Raw genomic sequence first — 5918 nt, 5'->3', positions numbered from 1 at the left:
GGTCTCCATCATATGGTTTATAAGGTTGTAGACCTCCCATCGTTCTTATGGATGCAAAACATTCACTGAACCTTTTGTTTGTACTATGTATAGAAAGGATCGTAAAAATCGGAGAGGAGGAGGGGTTTGTCTTTATGTAAAGACGTGTCTAAAGTCCACTTTAAGGGAAGATATTAGCAAAGGGAATGAGGATGTCGAGTCCTTATGGGTCTAAATACATGGAGGGAAAAATAGTAACAAAATTCTCTTTGGGGTCTGTTACAAACCCCCAAACATAACAGAAATCATGGAAAGTTTACTACTAAGGCAGATAGATGAAGCTGCAACCGATAATGAGGTCCTTGATAAGGGGGACTTTAACTACCCCGATATTAACTGGGAAACAGAGACCTGCGAAATCCATAAAGGCAACAGGTTTCTGCTAATAGCCAAGAATAATTATCTTTCACAATTGGTGCAGAATCCAACCAGAGGACCAGCACTTTTAGACCTAGTACTATCTAACAGACCTGACAGAATAACAAATCAGCAGGTTGTTGGGCATCTAGGAAATAGCGACCACAATATTGTACAGTTTCACTTGTCTTTCGCTAGGGGGACATGTCAGGGCGTCACAAAAGCATTGAACTTTAGGAAGGCAAAGTTTGACCAGCTTAGAGATGCCCTTAATCTGGTTGACTGGGACAATGTCCTCAGAAATAAGAATACAGAAAATAAATGGGAAATGTTTAAGAACATCCTTAATAGGCACTGTAAGCGGTTTATACCTTGTGGGAATAAAAGGACAAGAAATAGGAAAAACCCTATGTGGCTAAACAAAAAAGTAAGAGGGGCAATTAACAGTAAAAAGAAAGCATTTAAACTACTAATGCAGGATGCACAGTTGAAGCTCCAAAAAACTATAAGGAGAAAAATTCTTTATCTAAAAAAAAATTAAAGCTGCCAAAAAGAAAACAGAGAAGCACATTGCTAAGGAGAGTAAAACTAATCCCAAGCTGTTCTTCAACTATATCAATAGTAAAAGAATCAAAAGTGAAAGTGTAGGCCCATTAAAAAATTGTGAGGAAAGTATGGTTGTAGATGATGAGGAAAAAGCTAATATATTAAACACCTTCTTCTCCACGGTATTCACGGTGGAAAATGAAATGCTATTTGAAATGCCGGGAGACAAAGAAAACCCTATATTAAGGGTCACCAATCTAACCCAAGAAGAGGTGCAAAACCAGCTAAATAAGATTAAAATAGATAAATCTCCGGGTCCGGATGGCATACACCCACGAGTACTAAGAGAACTAAGTAATGTAATAGACAAACCATTATTTCTTATATTTAGAGACTCTATAGCGACGGGGTCTGTTCCACAGGACTGGCGCATAGCAAATGTGATACCAATATTCAAAAAGGGCTCTAAAAGTGATCCTGGAAATTATAGGCCAGTAAGTCTAACCTCTATTGTTGGTAAAATATTTGAAGGGTTTCTGAGGGATGTTATTCTGGATTATCTCAATGAGAATAACTGTTTAACGTCATATCATATGTCACGATGACCCGTCCTGTGTGACGCGACCCGCAGGCCGGTAACTGAAACTACAAGACGCGGCACATGATACTGTCCTGTGTGACACAGCCAGCCGACCGGTACTACAACAACAAGACACGGGGAAAAGGGAAACAGTTACAACGGTGGGCCCTGGAATAGGGAAAGGGGATGTGGAGACCTCCTGCACTCCCCTGAGTCAGTGTCCCTAACGCTCCTAACGTTCCCTAGGCCAGTTCCGCATCAGGCGCCGATCAGGAACCTGTCGCCCTAGCACACCCTACATCTATCCCTTGCTAGGGAGCTGGGTGGCGCAGGCACTAGCCCCACTGCTGTACTAATACACACTAAGGAAAAGCACAAACAAGGAAACACCACTTAGCTTTACTCTGTTGCACTTGTTCCCAGCAACAGAGTCCACCACCAGAATGCAGCTCTCCTCCTGAATAGCTGCCACCAAGCTCTGTCAGAGCCACAAGGAAATCCCCTCTGACTCCCTCCACACCAGGGCTAAGCCAGTGCTGCAAGGAACGCTCTCCAGCTTCTTCCTCCACCAAGGATGGTTGAAATGAACACTATCACCAACACTGATTGCAACACCTGTGACTCTTTTATAGCAGAGCCAGAGCAATCACACCTGCATTATAATCATGTGCACTAACTTAAGAAACAAGAGTGCAATGATGCTCACCACCACCAGGGGCAAATTTAGAACAAAAGACACCACAGTGCAATAATCCTAATGGCCACCGGGGGCAAAAACCAAACTTAAGCACAGCTTTAAGATAAAAAAAGGTTACCTGTGCTTTTTATCAGTCCTGATCCAGCATGGATCATGACAATCAGCATGGGTTTATGAGGAATCGCTCCTGTCAAACCAATCTAATTAGTTTTTATGAAGAGGTAAGCTATAGACTGGACCAAGGGAGTCATTGGATGTGGTATATCTTGATTTTTCCAAAGCGTTTGATACCGTGCCACACAAGAGGTTGGTACACAAAATGAGAATGCTGGGTCTGGGGGAAAATGTGTGTAAATGGGTAAGTAACTGGCTTAGTGATAGAAAGCAGAGGGTGGTTATAATTGGTATATTCTCTAACTGGGTTGCTGTGACCAGTGGGGTACCTATTCTCTTCAACATATTTATTAACAATCTGGTAGAAGGTTTGCACAGTAAAATATCGATATTTGCAGAGATGATACAAAACTATGTAAAGCAGTCAATTCAAGAGAAGATAGTATTCTGCTACAGATGGATCTGGATAAGTTGGGAACTTGGGCCGAAAGGTGGCAGATGCAGTTTAACAATGATAAATGTAAGGTTATACACATGGGAAGAAGGAATCAATATCACCATTACACACTGAACGGTAAACCACTGGTTAAATCTGACATGGAGAAGGACTTGGGGATCCTAGTTAATGATAAACTTACCTGGAGCAGCCAGTGCCAGGCAGTGGCTGCCAAGGCAAACAGGATCATGGGGTGCATTAAAAGAGGTGTGGATACACATGATGAGAGCATTATACTGCCTCTGTACAAATCTCTGGTTAGACCGCACATGGAGTACTGTGTACAGTTTTGGGCACCGGTGCTCAGGAAGGATATAATGGAACTAGAGCGGGTACAAAGGAGGGCAACAAAATTAATAAAGGGGATGGGGGAACTACAATACCCAGAGAGATTAGCAAAATTAGGATTATTTAGTCTAGAAAAAGACGACTGAGGGGCGATCTAATAACCATGTATATAAGGGGACAATAGAAATATCTCTCCGAGGATCTGTTTATACCAAGAAAGGTGACGGTCACAAGGGGGCATTCTCTGCGTCTGGAGGAGAGAAGGTTTTTCCATCAACATAGAAGAGGATTCTTTACTGTTAGGGCAGTGAGAATCTGGAATTCCCTGCCTGAGGAGGTGTTGATGGTGAACTCAGTCGAAAGGTTAAAGAGAGGCCTGGATGTCTTCCTGGAGTGTAACAATATTGTATCTTACAGTTATTGTTAGGTTCTTTAGAAGGACGTAGATCTGGGGATTTATTCTGACAGAATTTTATAGGCTGAACTGGATGGACTATGTCTTTTTTCCGCCTTACTAACTATGTTACTAAGTTACTATGTTAGTTTATAGTAAGCAAATGGTTGTTCACCAAACTGTCATACTGCTCTTGGTTCAAACCATATATGTTACTATATTAGAAGGAAAAGTGCTAAAAGAGCTTTTAATCTTAGAATGCATCCTAATTTTCAGGTTCACCGAGTCCTGTTTCTCACAGAGGTGTCTACAGTATACCTGTCAATGTTCTCCAAGCATGAACCAGAGTTTCCTTAATGATAATATGCAAGTAGTACTTATTATATTATCAATTATAGCCTCCTGCAGCACAACCTAGAACTCATTATAGGAATCATCCGACAAGATGGGAAATTAGAATTTAGAAAGTCTTGCCTGGCCTGAGGCTTTCTTTCGCCTGTACCTTTAGAAGTAATATTGTTTTCTGTAGTTCCCTTCTACATATCAAGAAATTAATTGCAACAAGGCAGATAAATGAATGGCGCATAGTGATCAGATAGAAGCTACTGTATGTAACTGGTGGACCTTAGAGACAATTTAATACCACTTCAGTTGCATTATCCTCCCCCCATCCATACACCTCTATGCCTTCCATAAATCAGTGTATTTCACTGGCAACAAAACAATATGATGGCACTAATACAAAAATTATTTCCAGTCCACATCCTTGTCCCAGTGTCTCTGCTGATGCTTCATTGGAGAAACATCCTGAGCTTTAATTTCTAAGGAAATTTTTCCATTTCAGTATACAAACTATATTGTTTGTGAAAAGTGTAAGGGAAAGGTTAGCTAAAGTCAGAGCAATAGGAAATTTGTTTTTAATGGTATGCCTCCCCTGAAAATTGACATGCTCTTTTGTCCGTAAGCAAATGCTGCATTCTTTCTAGATTTTTCATAAAGCAGACTTATTGTTCAAGCCAAGACCAAATATGGAATGTAAGACTTGTCCACATATAGCCTAAAGGTGGTGGCATTTATGGCTGATAGATAAGCTTTGAAAATGAGTTTAGACACCTGTTATCTATTGAAGGATTTTCAGAATTGGCTATTAGATTGAGCGAGTGACCACAAGTTTCTCCAAGATCTCTTGACCTGCTTTTAGTTGTAAATAAATGTAGTTTGTTCCATTTAGGAACTACAACTTATGGTCATGGAAATGTTAGGTGACAGTCTTATAAAAATGATGGCTTTAGCAAATGAAGCTGGCCTAGAGATCAGCCATTGTCCCCAAAGAAATCTGCAAACAGGGAGAATACCAACCAGGCAGGGAGAATAATAACCAGACAGGGAGAATACCAACAAGACAGGAAGAATACCGACCAGGCAAGAAGAATACTGACCAGGCAAGGAGAATACCGACCAGGCAAGGAGAATACTGACCAGGCACGGAGAATGCCAACCAGGCATGGAGAACACCGACCAGGCACGGAGAATATCGACCAGGCAGGGAGAATACCAACCAGGCAGGGAGAATGTAATTTTACTTTCTACTCATTCAAATTATTGTGTTACACACCTGTCCCGAGAATCCTGAGTTCTGCTCCCTTCACCACAGTCTTCTGCCCTCCGTTGTACTCCACATTGGGCTTTGCAGTTTGCACTATGTGTGACATCATTTCCCTAAGTCTTTGAAGACCCATTAGGACACACATTTGTATCTTCAGATTGTTATTCAAGACTTAGTTTGTTACTCTCCTCCTCCTGTGCACTCCATCACACAGACTTCGCTGTTTCCATCCTGCTGTTCCCAAGATTCCTAAGGGTGTCTCATTCTTGCATCCTGTATGTCACCCTGCCAGTTGCACCAGTGGTCAGGGCCCCTTGTACCCACCCAGACCTGAGACTTAGTGGGTCCACTTTAACAGGTGAGCCTAAACAGATTGGCTATTCTTGCCATGTAAAACATGATGACTAGGCTTCCACTATCCTCAGAATGTACTGGTATGCTTTCTACACCAGACAATCCCTTTGTTACTCTCCACTTATGGATCAAGTTATCAATCAGATAACTCTGCATGTTGGGTTACAATTGCAACCCTGAGTGCTCCTGTGATGTCACTTGCTCAGGTCCAATAAGGCCTGCTCAGGTGAGATTATTTAGTTAGTTGATTTCCTTATTGCTACTATGGACTGCTTCCATGTCAGCTCTGCATGAACCTCCTGAAAAACTCAGCACTGCTATATTGCTGGGCCACGATGCTATATCACTAACCAGATCTGCTTTGGACTCTGTGGCAAATTTAGCTCCTCTACTTCACTAAGTCACCTCTCGCATAACATTTACAGCTTTGCAGTGGACAACGAGACA

This window comes from Dendrobates tinctorius, unplaced genomic scaffold (genome assembly GCF_039654945.1).
Source record: "Dendrobates tinctorius isolate UK_male_01 unplaced genomic scaffold, ASM3965494v1 ptg000057l, whole genome shotgun sequence".
Lineage (NCBI taxonomy): Eukaryota > Metazoa > Chordata > Amphibia > Anura > Dendrobatidae > Dendrobates > Dendrobates tinctorius.
The sequence above is the reverse complement of the archived record's forward strand: the minus strand, read 5'-3'. Positions refer to the sequence as shown.